The sequence below is a fragment of the Chamaea fasciata genome, unplaced genomic scaffold (genome assembly GCF_029207755.1).
Source record: "Chamaea fasciata isolate MVZ Bird 193981 ecotype frontalis unplaced genomic scaffold, bChaFas1.0.hap1 SCAF_1, whole genome shotgun sequence".
Classification (NCBI taxonomy): domain Eukaryota; kingdom Metazoa; phylum Chordata; class Aves; order Passeriformes; family Sylviidae; genus Chamaea; species Chamaea fasciata.
The window spans coordinates 120,667,611-120,682,271 of NW_027094086.1; the positions used below are offsets into that span (position 1 = coordinate 120,667,611).

The 14,661-nt window shown below is 38.6% G+C and overlaps 1 protein-coding gene across 2 annotated transcripts in view; it reads left to right on the top strand.

The window, feature by feature from the left end:
* OSBPL3 (oxysterol binding protein like 3) overlaps positions 1–14,661 on the top strand; it is an 82,438-nt gene that overhangs the window by 11,577 nt on the left and 56,200 nt on the right. For both annotated transcript variants that reach the window (XM_066195589.1, XM_066195597.1), the window contains exon 2: positions 7,330–7,448. The gene's annotated coding sequence lies outside the window, so the exon portion shown is untranslated. The remainder of the gene's footprint in view (positions 1–7,329; positions 7,449–14,661) is intronic.

Consider the following 14,661-nt stretch of genomic DNA (forward strand, 5'->3'; position numbering starts at 1 on the left):
TGGTTTCATCTGTTTTTCTTCACACATGCTCAGGAAGATGTTACTTTTAATTTCATGCTGGTTTTGGTAGTTAACAGCTGTGTTTCACAGTTGGCATCCTATGTTTGTTTTTTTACTAAGAAATTTTCACTTCCAGGTTACTACTTCACATAGTTTCTATGAGTTGTTGAATTTTGTTTCTCTTATCTTTTAAATCATTTTTTTTTAAGCTATAACTTTATTCCTGTATTTTAACATCTGACGTGCAGCTACTTTAATCAACTTCTTCTCTGCCTTTTGGGAGCTGTGGTGAAGTGCTTATCTAGTTGGGCCTATGTGATCTTTCAAGTTATCTACTGCATGCTGCATCCCATGAGGCATTTCCAGATTTGTTTATGCACATTTAATGAAGCAGCAACTCAGCATTTTCAATTTGGAGAGTCTGAACTCCTCAATCTACCTGACTACTTAAACTTCATATGAGTCAAAAGTTAATCTCTTATAATGCCCAACTCACTGGGATATTTTTCATTCTAATAAAATAAAGTCTGTAGCAAGGCTGGTTTCTTTGAATCTACTGTGGACTCTGAGCAAGGCTGTCTTTTTTTAAGTGTGGTTTGTTTTGTTTTCATGTTTTTTGTTTTATTTTTTTTACTCAGTTGGATTCCATAAGTTCTTTTGCAATGGTGTGTTTGGTGTGTTTTTTCTTAAATCTATCACAATATAAGGGGTACATATTTGAACCCCTACTTCTCTGGGCTTTTTTTGAATAGCTTGTGCATTTCATTATGTTTTGGCCACTAAGATGCTGTTGTCCCTATGATATTTATTCTTGTATTTAATTCAGGTGTATTAGTTTTGTAGTGGAGACCTGTTTTTTATAAGTCCACAGACACTTTAGAATGTTTTATCTCATCATGCCTGTTTACCCAGGCAGACTGCTTGTCTGCCTCAACCCTGTTCTAATCTGTGCTAGGACTTTCAGCCTTTTATCAAACAATCAGAGATAAGAGTCCTTCTTGGTCACATTCTCGTTTTCCTTTACTTGTGCATCGAGGTTGGATGTGGAGGTTGTGTGGGTGCCCAACAACTCTCACTTCTCACTTTCATCTGTAGCTCCCTCCCTGGCTGTGTCACCTTGTCCTTCGTGGTCAGTGTCCTTATCTCATAATTGAAAGTCCTTGAGCAGGAGTGTCCTGCTGAGTGACTCTGAAATGCTGCAGTGTTTCACCCACCTTTCTCTCTCCTCATTATTTTAATGCTTCTTCATCAAGTCACTTGAGATATAGCTGGATCAATTGTTTGAAGTTCTGCCATATAAATAATCTCTAGAGTCTGTCCCTCCCTCCTTAAGTAACCTTGAACACCCAGATAGATAGAATATAGCTTCGAATCAGCAGGGAAATACATAGACAGCAAGGGACAAGAGGAAAGCCAATATGTGTGAAACTGTTCACTTAAATGTGACTTTTTATATTTTATAAATATATCCCCCCCATGTTCCATTTAAGTGGATATAAATAATTAACTGAAAATACTTACATGTCATTTTCTTTTAGTCACAAATACAGTAGTAGCTGTTGCCAAGGTTTATCAGCAGCTATTGCTACTGCTAAGGCAAATTTGCAGGTCATCAGATGTAGAGAAAAACATCTGGTAAATAAATAGATTCTGGAATTTGTCGACATCTTGACTGGTCACACCTATCTGATTGTGGGCTGGGGTTTTTTTTGTTTGTGTTTGTTTGTTTTTTCAAGAAAATGTCCCTGAATAAAGTTACTGTGATTAGGTTGAAGTTTCTGCAGGATAGTGTTTATTTATTCTGGTGGATGTTTGATGTTTACTCTGATAGATCTTGTTGTTTTAAGGTAATTGCTTTTGAATTAATGCTTTCATGACAGTTTTGTGAATATTTAGGCTGCAGTGGTCCTGACCTGAGGTTGATAATGTTTTTTTGGGTTGTGTGTGTGTGTGTGTGGCTTTCTTTATATACACGTAATTCTTAAGAGGGGAAGGAGTTACACTGTAGATGTTCTAGTTTTGGAGAGGAGAACAAAATCTCTTCAGTATTATGGATGACAAGAAAACAAATTACCTTTTTCTGGTATCTTTTCTCTCTTGCTAATCCCCTGATCCAGATTTAGAAGCATTATGTGTCTGTCCACTGTAGCTGTGTGGTTTCTTTCCGGTCTGATGCTGCAGTTGCGTTGGCTGATCTCCACTGTTCCTCCCTCCTTTCGCTTGTGTGGGTTTTCCTGCTGATTTCTTAAAAGGCAGCATGTGGTGTGTCTCTACTCACTGCACCTCACATGGTGATTTCAGACCTGGGGAGAGGGTGAGAGGCTGTTTGGTGCCCAGGACTTGTGCAGCCCTGGCTGACAGGCTGCCTGCCCTGCCTCTGTCTGCTTGCTGCTGCCTGAGAGCCAACAGCTCCACCCGGCAGAGCCTCGTGGAGGTCTGGGGCGCTGAGCTCTGAATCATAACAGCTAACACATAGCTGGAAGACTATATTTATCCACAGTGTGTGCATGATGTTTTGTACACTTTGTAGGTTTTTTTAACCTGCAGTTGTTCTAAATAGTCTGTTGTGATTGGCGGAGTTTTAAAATAAAAACATGTTCTGTACCAGTAACCACCTGATCTGGTGTACAAAGTGCCTCCAGTAGTCATCCCTATTTTTTATGCTATTTACCCACCCTTTGATTTGTTACTTCAGAAAGAAAAATCTTAATGGGGAATGAATGTCATGCTCTTGTGCTTTACCAGAAGTTGTTAAATGAAGTCTGCGCCTGCACTGGCAGTAGGGAGCCTTTCTGTTCTGGGGCAGCTCAGCTAGCGGTAGAGCACAGATGTCCCAATGCAGAACAGTGCGTGTCAGGAGACTTGCTTTAAGAGCTCTCTTAAACAGTAAACAGACAGAGTTCATTTAACCTGACTTATTCAGCCTGGTCTGCACCTCAGAAATGGTAGGTCAGAGGGCAGAAAATCAGTGGCATACTACCTTTGGTCTTGTTCAGCGTTGAAGGTACTTCTTGGCAGCCCTCCAGGCAGTGTTTCTAAAGTGCTTGCACAGCTCTAACACAGGCAATCCTGGAATTTTACAGCTGAAGTGAAGGGCCAGGTAATGTGGCATTTGGTGATTCATATGGAGTGGTAAATAATTAATTTTCCATAAGCAGCATTATTCTTCTTTTGCCCACTCAGTAAAGGAGAAGGGGATGGATGAAATCAGAGAGAAAATAGTAAGATGGTCAGATGATGGTTTGGAGGGGAGAGAACAAAGTTTGGAGTTCTGGCCTGAGGGATAGTGGGAAGACTTGTCATTGCAACAGTGATTACTTTTGGTTTAACTCCATGGATTGTAGAAAAACTCTGAGCGCTTTAATTACATAATGACCTCTAAAATGAAGGTGAACAGAAATGCTGAATTCATAGAACACATTTCTAACAGTCAGCCAAATTTTCTGAGTGAAACCCGTTATCAGCTCAGAGAGGGGAAAATGAAGCTTGCTACGTGAAACTTTTCGTTACATTTTTTGAGATCTTTGGGTATTAGCAGGCAGAAGAGAGAATTTGTTTCATGCCTTTGTTGGAGTGCCACAGTCTCAGCTGTTCCAGCAGATTTTGGAGCCCCTTGTCTAAGTTGTGCCTATATAGTGGCTGCAGGGAAGGGGCATGCTGTATATGAGTGTGCAGCCTTGCTCCTCTTCCTGCCCCGTGGTGCCCAGCAAGGTGGCACAGGAAGAAGTGTGTGGGCACCACAGCAGCTTGCTGGCAAAGACAACATCTTTGACTGGAAGCACAGGGCAAGCGAGATTTACAGTCTGCTAATAAAGCAGCAAAATGGCTTAGTTTGAAAAAGTATGCATGCTTCCATCACCTGCTGTAACTGGAATCAGAGTGGTGGAACAGGGAGACATTTGGTCTCTTGAAAAATAGGAGTTCTGAATGAATGTTGGAGACTAATGTAATCATCTTAATGGTTTGCTTCCTGCTTCTCTGTGGTAACATGCCACTGTGTACGCCTGTGTGCTTTTTCTAACGAGAAGGTTTTTCCCTCCTTGAAAGACAGAAAAGCTGAAGGGGAGCTATTAAATTCTGAAAGCTATATTTAGCTGGGAGCAATTAAAGCTAGCACTGTATAATGACACTTGAGACTAGCTTATCCATCAGGCAAACGGTAAGATTTTAATGTTTGGTTTCAGTCAGACTTGGCATTACTGTTAACTTTTGCTTGCATTCATTAAATTCTGCATTTTAGAAGGTGTGTCTGGTGTGGGTTGTTTTGGAGAAGTTATTTGCTTTCTTACTGTTCTCACTTTGTTCCTTCTTCCATTTTCAGTGTAAACCCCCATAGTCTCATGTTGCTTTTGAAAGAGGTAGTTCTGCTCTACCCTCCAGTCAGCAGATGCCTAGTTTGCTCTTTTCATCATCTTTATGCTTGCAGCATGTTGATGCAGTGAAATGACTCTGCAAACACTATGGCTAAAAATTTGTTTTTTTCCCTCTTTAGTTATTAATTGGATTAATTTTCCACTCTAATTTCACTCTGTAGTCATATTGCTACCAGCTCTAGTAGAACTTGCTGTGGGGATAAATGGCTAACTTTGAGAAGGGAGAGAATTGGCTGGTTCTTTCCCAAGGGCCCAACCAGTTCTGCTTGATGCAGTCTTATACCAAATTGCACTCTATTGCCAGACTGAGTCTTTGTTACACTCCTGGTAGGCTCTTCTGGAAATACTTAGAAATGTGTGGCTTCCTTAAGACTAATACAGTACAAAACAGCTTAATTAATTGCTGTAGAGTTGTTAAAAGGTCAGTTACTACATGTTCATTCTTTTTCTTTTTTTGGGTTCCAAATAATTAATTTTCTCAGTTCTGCATTAAATGAGCATCCTTCTATGATGCTCACATGAGCTATAGTCATCAACTGCGAGATATGTTTATTGCTCAATTTGTCCTTCTATTCCAGTGCATCAGCACTAGAATTTTTCTGGTCTAATGTTTTTGAGTATGTCTGTACAACTATGGGTTACTCTTTTGTTACACAGACACATAAAAACTTACAAATCAATCAACAGTGCCTTTAGGCTGATCTGGATTTCCCAGATCAGCCTTAGATTTTAGATTTTAGAAATTGTGTACCTGTGTTGCAAAATATTCAGAAACAAAATCATATGAGTGCTTCTTTATGCTCACTGCTCAGAAGAGACCTCTTGAGTACAATGGTTTGGGGACCAAGGGAGAATATGGAACCTGTTTTGGACCAGCAAATTGTGGGGGAAATTTCATTTTGGAAGGAGGAAAACTTGATGTCCATGCAAAAAGTGGGAAGAGTGTGGACAGCAAAGGCATCACTTGGCTTTTTGGAGTGACTAAGTGGTTGATACAGCCATCAGCTTCCTGAGCTGCTGATGGCCTAAGGTGCCTCATGAAGGATGCTTAGGCTGTGTCTCCTTATATCTGTCACTTCACTTTAGGGTCGTTCTAGAGTCCCTGTTACTTCAATATGATATGTAATATACTCCAAGTAACTAACATAGTTCTTTGTAACCTATGTCAGATAATTTTTTTTTCTGTTTTTCTTACGGTATTCATGCAAATAGCACAGAGAATTAAAGGCACAAATGTTTCAGATCTAGCTTGTTGGGTTTTTTTGAAGGCTTTTTATAAGGTTATTCTGTTGCCTTAACCATGAGAAGTTCTTAATATATGATTAGTTGGAAGTTTCAAATGTAGAACAGCTTAATTTTTGAGTTACTGGGAAAAATGCCAGCCATAGATTTGGGAAAGTCTGAGTAATAAAATCATTAAGCTGGTTCATTGCTCAGATATGTTGTTATTTCAGCTGCCTCTGCCCACTGCATGTTCCTACAGGCTAAAAATGTCAATAGACTCTTATATTAATAGCTATTTTAGTACTCTAATCTTAAAAGACAGTACAATGAAAGAACCTTACATTAATCAAAAATACCAAAGTTAACACATCAAGTGTTCTTTCTTACTCTAGTTTAAAAAACTTCTACCCTTAATACTTATATGATTAAAAATGCACAAGTTCGTGTCTTGAATTATCCTAAAATTAAATCACAGATGTTTAAACTACAAACCAGATGGGGATACTGGCATTTCTAGGAATCGATATAGAAGAAGCAAGAAATTGAGTGTAAATGTGAAATTAGGAGATATTAAATGTAGACAGCTGATAGGAGAAGGCAAAAGTATAGCTCAAAACTCTGAGTTGAAAACAGGGAAAAAAATTTCCTTTTTCCTTGGAACATATGCTAAGACTGTAAGAATAATATTAAATAAGGGCAGTAATGTCAATTCAAGAAATGCAGAAGAATTTAATTTCAATACTGAATTAAAGCTATAATCTGACAGCCTGCTGTCAGTAATAGCTAAGAAAAAGTTAAATTGTAACAGTAATCTAAATTCAAAACTGTTATCACAAGTAATTTGAAGAATTCTCTGTTTCTAGGATTGAAGAAAGGTCAGGAAAGTCTCACCACTGGAGAAAGCTTAACAATGTGCTGGTTTTTATAAACAATACATGGTACTCAGACACTGGTTTTTCTGGGGCAAATTGATTGCAGACTTTTGGAAAATTAATTATCAAGCTGATATGGGAACTGACTCGGTGCAGTAGAAATTCAAATCTAATAACTGGAATGAAGGACCGTGCAGTCCATGAAGATAAAGGCAGACTAAACCATTGTTCCTTTTTAGCTCAAATGGAGCACGTTAAACTTTGTCATAAGCAATTTCTGTTTGGTAGTGTTCACAGTGAAGTCCTGCAGGCTGCTAAAACTGTAAAAGAGAATTGTCTTCAGAAAAAGGACATTGGACTAAATGTCAAAACCCCATGTTAGTTGCTTCAAAGCAATGGCTGAATAGTGATACAAGTTTGTCAAGGAGTAGCACCCTGGCATCTATTTCTGTTCATGATTCTTCTTTCTTGTTTTGTGCTGAGGAGATGTTTGGGCGGGTTCCCCACAGCCTCAGTAGTTACACGCTTGTGCAGAGTTCTGGATCTTCAGAGCAAGAAGGGTTTCTGTTACAAAGTGCATTGCTCTCATAGTGTATTAGCAGACTAAAATTCAAGTTGCTTAGTTATACGGGAGAATGTGGCTAACCTGAATTTTTAATGCATATCTTTCAGAAAAAAATGTCAGCTGTAGATGCTGTATTTTAGGGATATGTTTTGGGAGAAGAGTATGTACAAAAAACAGGGTTGAAAAATTTTTATTCATGTATTCTACTTGGTACTTCCCTTGTGCTTCTCAGGTATGAAAGGACAATGCAGCAGGAAGTTTTATTTCTCATCTGTTTTTTTGGTTTGTTTTTCAGATCTGACACAAGACTCGTGAGCTTGCCACATCTTGCCTAATGGTAATAGCTCATACTTTCACTTCTGTAAGAGAAGAGATTTGGATTCTTCCTAGTGGCAGTGATGCTACCCACTCACTGTAAGTCAGTCATCCTTCTATCATGGCTGTGTTGCCCTCTTTCTAGGAAAGTAGAGGTTAAATTATTGTGGAGCCTGTTGTAGCCTAGAGAGAGCATGATCAAAGAAGCTTTGCAAGAAACTTCTTGGCATAAAGAATCAGTCAATGGAGAATGGGAGGGGACTACAGTATAGCTGTGAAGAGGCAGCAGTTCAGTCCCCTTTTGGGATAAGATGTGCTTAATTAGATGTCTAGAAGAATAGAAGGAAGTAACAAGGATATAGAATAGGTAAACCTGAAGTTGTGCTGATGTAACCTTTCATTCTGCTGAGACAAGGGTAATTCAAAAATACCTCAAAGCTGTGTTACTTTTGAGGGAAATGGGGAAAAATACCATTTGTTGGGTTGTACTGTGTTTGGGTTCCCTTCAGTTCAAGGCTTTGGGGTTTCCACTGATCACCCACCAAGTCAGGAAGGGGGAACTCACACCCCTTCAATGGTGCATTCACCATTGGACTGTGTGGCTTGTGTCTCATTCTGAAATGTTCTCACTAAACTGCAGCCAAATACAGAACTTGGGCAAGGTTGAGATTGTGTTATTGGTGACAGTGAAAAACTTCTTGTCCTGCTGATGGGTTCTTCTGCCTGAGTGTTCACTAATCGTGAGATTTAGCGTTAGGAAAAAATTCTGTCCTGAGTCCTATTTCCAGTCATGGCACTTGTGGCATTTTATCTTCTCTAATAGTATGTAAATGTAGTCACAATGCCTTCTGAATACTTAACAATTTCTCTTTTGGTGTAGGAACATTGTTAATGTATTTGAACTTTCTGGCTAGCTACTTGTGCTGCATTTCAACTTTTTAACATTTGTATATGTGCATATGTGCATAAATATATTACTTGTCCTTTTAAACCTGTAGGGACTAGATAAGTATTTTAGAGCACATAGGGCAGTTAGGATGTTGTAGGCCTTATGTGCATGTAATTTACATATTTGATTGCAGTTTTGGAAGGCTGGGTGTTCTGAACTGTGCAGTTCTTACAGTCCTGTATATGAACTGATGTTTTTAAAGTCTGTCTTGATAGACTTATATGGATCTTATACTTGTAAACCAGAATTTAGCAATGCTGTTTGCACTAATTTCTTATTGTACTTGCTCCTCTGTCTAGGTAAGCTTAATCAGTGCTTTAACTTGGTGAATTTTTAGGTTGAATCTCTGTTTCTCTTGAGAGTATGCAAAAGGTATCACTAGCTCTGTGATGCCCAGTAGGAACTTGCATTTCTCTGGAAAGCTGGAGATGAGTCATGAGAACTGAAGTATGGAGCAGGCACAAGGACTGAATCTTTGCTAGATGTGGCTGCTGTAAAGCACATTAAAAACCACATATGTTTTCAGCTTCTCTAAATTAGAAGCTGTAAAGGTGTCAGTGGAGGAGAGCAAGGAGTGGAAAATACTTTCACTTGGTTATTTCTGTTGGTAGGTACTGACTGTCATGCTGCTCCAATGGGAGCTGCCCAGTTGCTATAGGATCCTTTTACCTATGAAGATAGTGGAATTTATCAACACTATTACAAAACAGTTTGCTGATAAAGTTGGGAAGTTTTATGTTTAAGTAGCAAACCAAAGTTTTGTGATTGCCTAAGGACTTTTAAAACATTTCTATACAAGGCAGAAATGAACATAGACCTGCCCCACCCCAGTGTGCAACACGTAGCCATTTTATTTACAGAGGGGGTTCCTGTGGAACAGAAACGGTTGTGACTTCACTTGGAGTCATGCAGGAAACCTGTGAAAAACTCTGGTCAAGACCTTATCTGCTTGTCCTAATTTTTCTAATGTTCCCCATTGAAAAGCAACTTTGATAGCAAGGGATACAAAACTGACAGCATTTGAACAGTTACAAAAAGGGAATTTTTTCATTGCTCCTCTAATAACTGCAGCAGAAGGCTGAAATGAGAAGTAGGATTTATCTTAACAACAATGCTTCCATTTTCATGGTGTCATGGTACAATCCTGTCGGTGTATGTTCTCAGAATGCATTAATACTTTGTAACACCCTGTTTTTGAGATATGTTAAATCTCCCATTAACACATGGTATAATTTCACTGATTAGCTATGTATCTTTTGAAAAAGGAAAGAAACAGTAGCTGGTGCTCAAAGTGAATTCACCTTTAAGTGGCTATCTTAAATTCATTTTTTACAAGCTTGAAAATTGAATCTTTGGCTGTTACAGAAGCAACTTCTGTATGTCACTGAGCCTTTAGAAGAATTCTTTACTGCTCTCCTGAATGTGGGAAAATACAGTGAAAGAAATGATCCTCAGTCCACATAAATTGTTTTAAAAGAAACATCATGGAAACCTTGTGTATTCTGGTCTTTGTTGGCATTTTCTGTTAGTTTTGCCAACCTAAAATTCCAAGCTGGTTCTGTGATAATAATATTATGTACATTGACTATTTGATTTTATCTCTCTTATGAAAGGTATTTAATTTTACTTTTTAAGCTGAATATTGGCAGCTCAGTGCTGTCTGCTGTCTCTTTACTAATAGTCTTATATGAAAAACTCTTATACAGAACAAAATTCTGTGTTAAAATATGTCATTTAGTACTTCCTGTGAAGGAAAAAGAGGCCGAATCTTAGCATGCATATGCTTGTAAATGCAAAAATAACTAATGTATAACCCTAGCTTTTGTGTACAAGCTCATGGCTATGAATTTAAGCCACTTCTCTCAGATGTGTTTCTTTTGGAATTAGCTATGAATATTTGTACTAACTTGTCCAGTGAATAGTAGCATAGGTAAACTTCCTGCAAAACAAAGTGAAGCAGGGAAGAAAAACACTGGTTTTTATCTTCATATCTTACTAGTTGCCATTGAAACAAATTAGTTTTGTTATTTTTTAAGGCAAAACCAAACTGTTACATCTGAGTATCGTGGATGGCATGTGTGGTTGGGAGCAGTGAATAAGCAGGTTACCTACCTCCTGGAAGCATGAACTGTATTTTTTTTAGTTTTAGTCATAGATACTTAGATCTAAAACAGAAAACACCTGCTTAGACAGAGGAACTATTTGAAACAAGCAGACTGATTTTATATGATCTCAGAATAAAGTCATTTTTAGGACTTGTTTCAATAGAAAAATAATTGTTTGTGATACTATGAAAAGAAGGATGAAATATACAGGCACAGTTTCATTAATACAGCATGATATTATTTATCACTTAAATGCATCTTTTAGGGCAAATTGTTGCTTGTAAATGCCAAACGTGTCAGGCTGATGTTTGGCTTGAGGTGGTGTGAACTCCTCGGCCCGGTGGTGCCAAGGTGACAGACCATTCTCCCTGGGTTAGGGACAGAGTATGCCACACACAGGAAAATTCAGGTCTTTTAGTAGTTACTGCTTTGTGCTTTGCCAGAGACTATGAACTTTAAGTGCTTGAAATAGTTAATTAGCATAGCCAAAAGTAACTTAGAAGATCATGAGTTTTGTCTTATGTTATGGAAACTTTAAATTCCTTAAGCATAAATGCAGAGGAAAGTAGCAACTGCTGTGTGTTTGGTTGTTCCAGATACAGTCAGCTGGGAACAAGTTGCCTTCTTACTGACATTATAGTGAGGATTTTACAAAGTGAGATTCTGCGTTTTGCTTACAGAAAGTGATACAGATAGTCCATATTCTTACCAGTGAAAAGGTTTTGATCACACCCTCACTGAGCAGAAGGATACACTTTTCATGAACTCAATCCTGTGATGTACATAATTTTTTTGCTTGGAGAAGCCAAAAGAGCTTGCCCCTCTTTTAAGAGTAACTCTAAGACACCATCTCTTTCTTTTAGTTTATGTTTGAACATGTGCTTCTGCCAGCCTTATTGTTTTGAAAAAAGATGGGGTAAATTTTTCCTCTTTGCTTATGTAACCTCTGGTAATTTCTCTATTTGTCCACCAGCTGAAGAATAGAAATAAAGCCAGAAATAAAAATACATCAGAAGGCAGAAGATTTGTCAAGTTTCGAAGGGGGCCTTAGAAATGAAGACCAACAGCTGTAATAGCTATGTAGTTGTAGAGCTTCAGGGCCCCTCTTTCCAGTTGTGCCACAGCAAAGGTTTTGTGTGCAAGCAAATTGCAGGAGAAGATTGCAGTTCTTGGTGGGCTCCTCTTGAGTGGTAATGAGGATATGAAACTGAATCCTCAATCTTGCCATGTGTAGTAGTGAATGAGGTATGGCTTTTGCCTCTCTAGTGGCTGTTGCTTATTCACTGATTCCTAGTTTATATGCCTTATATTCACATTTGCTTCAGAGAAAAGGTCATATTCTTGTTTTAATTCATGAAGCAGGTTCTCATAGCACCAGGTATTTGAAGACAAAATGAAAATGATATTGTTCTTTTAGTTTGGAAGAAGCTTCCTACTAAGCAAAAAAAATATTATGATTATTGAAGTAGTTACTTCTCAAGGAGAAATAAAGATTACTTTTTAGACTGAGTAAAATGTTAACAGTATAATTTTTTTGAGCTATGTGTATAAAGTTCAGTGGCTTCTTCAGTTTCAGTCACTGGGCTTCTGTTACATTAATGTGTTTTAATCTTATTTTATCCTTGTGTGCTTGCCCAAGAATGTAATGTTGTAGATTTTTTTGTTGCACTTCTTATCAAACCATATATGAGGGATGAAAAATGGTCAAACCTGATGAAGTACAGTTATCAGTGGTGATTAATAAACAGATGTCTTTATTGAAAATGTAACATTTGCAGTATTTGTTTAATGAGTTTTTTAAATTTATCCAACTTTATGCATCTCACACACAAAATGTCTGTTGTGGAGACATATGCTTTTTAGTGACCAAAGCATAGCAAGAATTTTTCAGAATAGAAGTACATTCTCACATCAACTTGTTTCAAGAGCATTAACATTCTGAGAGAAAACTAGGGAAGCTGTTACCTGCCAGGGAGTAAAACGCACTGACACAAAAGTGAGCATCAGAACAATGATGAAAATAAATTGATGATAAAATGATGAAAAAGCTTTAAGAAGCCTTCAGTGCAGCAGCATGTTTTACTGTGGCTTTCACTGCTCTTCCCTTCAGAGATGTCCAGGTGACTTCTCTGTCTCCAGATCAGGAGGATGCCTGGGCTCTGCTGCTGTATTTCTGGAGGATGGCAAGTTATTAAAGAAAAGGAAGTTTTTGATCTAAGACCAGATTTCATATGATGCTTTACCTTAAAAAGTAGCAAAAATTCTTTTTTTCTACTTAAGATTCGCCCATGGTATGTTTGTCGCCTGGAGTTTTTTACTTCCAGTGCTTAAATATCTGAAAAATTTGGTGACTGTCCACAGGTGTGTTTGAATGTACTTCAAGCTGTACTTTATTTTAAACAGCAGGAATTATGCTTTCAGAAAAATCAAAGAAACTCAAGTTACTTCTCTCCTTTAGAAGTCTAATAATAAAGGATTAATCAAAATGTTGACATTAGTCTTTCTGTAGCACAGCATTTGTTTGGAACTTTTAACAAGCTGTCAAATGCTACAAAAAGAAATAATTTCAATTATTGGGGGCTCTCACATGAGCTAAAAGGTAGAAACTCTCAGCTGCATGAATGGTCCTAAGGCAGGAGTACTCAGTGTGGTGACTGTGAAAAAACTATTTCTGGTTGAGGGACACCAATAGAATTTGGCATTGCTGATGAGAAGGACAAGGAGGACTGAAGAGTCCCTTTGCATGTGATTTTTTTTAATGCCAACTTTTATTGGGCAACAACTTTTCGCTTCTAAAGATTTAAACTGTTAATGTTGTTTTGAACACATTGTGATGAGTCATATGCCGCTCCCTGCCTGCTTTTATTTTTGCCATCACTGGACAAAATCATAGAAACAGGTGGCTAGCAAAGTAAAATGTACCTTACGAGAAGCTAGTTTATAGTTTTACCCTTAATACCGTTCAGCATCTGGCCAGCAGCTTTTGAGGGAAAGCCTTTGTTTCAGGAGAAATAGAAAAAGCATTCATAGTTTAGGTCAAGCTTGGGAGCTCCAAAGGAAATTGGATTTTCCACTGTATGGAGTGAGACAGGCTGCACAATCTAGAACTTAAAAGTTCAATGGGTTTTGATTTGTTGTGAGGGTAGTATAAAATAAACATTTTCTATGGCTGTTTGTTCCATCTTGTCAAATTATAGTTTGTACTTCACCCTTAACATTTTTACGTATGGTTTATGTTTCGAGCTTGAATTGTCTGGGTTTTTTGATTGTTGGGTTGGCTTTTTTTCCTCTTTTTGTTGTTTTGTGGGTTTTTCAGTGCCGTAAAGCTATTGAGGAAATCTAAAAGAAACCACTAATTAAGAGGTGGTGATAGCTAAGTAACAGCTGTTAAGGACATGATTCAGCATTTCCTGCTGCAACTAGCTTCCCCTGTAAATTGTGAAATCTCCATTCTGTATTTGCAAAATCCCTGGTAAAGAGGTGCAGGTAACCAGGGTGCAGGGACTGCCACAATAGGTGTGTGGTGAGTCGCCACCAGGTGCCCACTTAAGCCACTCAGCCACTCCCCTCAGCTGGATGGGGCAGAGAAAATATCATGAAAGGCTCATGGGTCAAGATAAGGACACAGAGAGATGACTCAGAAATTGCTATCATGGGCTAAACAGTCTTGACAGAGGGAAATAATTGTAATTCAGTGCCTGTCAAATATAGCATAATGAGAAATAAACCCAAATCTTAAAACACCTTCCCTTCATCCCTCCCTTCTTTCCAGGCTCAACCTCCAAATCTACTTCCTTCCTCCCGGTGAGCAGGGAGTGGGGAATGAGGGCTGTAGTCACATCATCACACGTTCTCTCTGCTGCTCTTTTCTCCTCAGGGGAAGGACTCCTCACTCTCTTGCCCTGCTCCAGTGTGGGGTCCCTCTCATGGCAGACACTCCTCCAGGGATTCCTCCTTTCCATGGGCTGTAGTTAATCATCAGCTGCTCCAGTGTGCATCCCCTGTGGGGTCACAGAATTTGTGGAATACTTCTGCAGTGGAATTTTGGCTTTAAGCTGGAGGCCCTTTTAATAGAATCTCGTGAGAAATAAGGAACCACTAAAACCTTCTTTTGCCTGGATGTCTGGCTCTGTGTGGGATGCTCCAGCTGTGCTGTGCAGGCTATTCACTGAAGAGTTGGACTCAATGATCCTCATGGGTCCCTTCCAACTCAGAATATTCTGTGATTCAGTTGTCACCTGTGGGAAGATAAATTCAT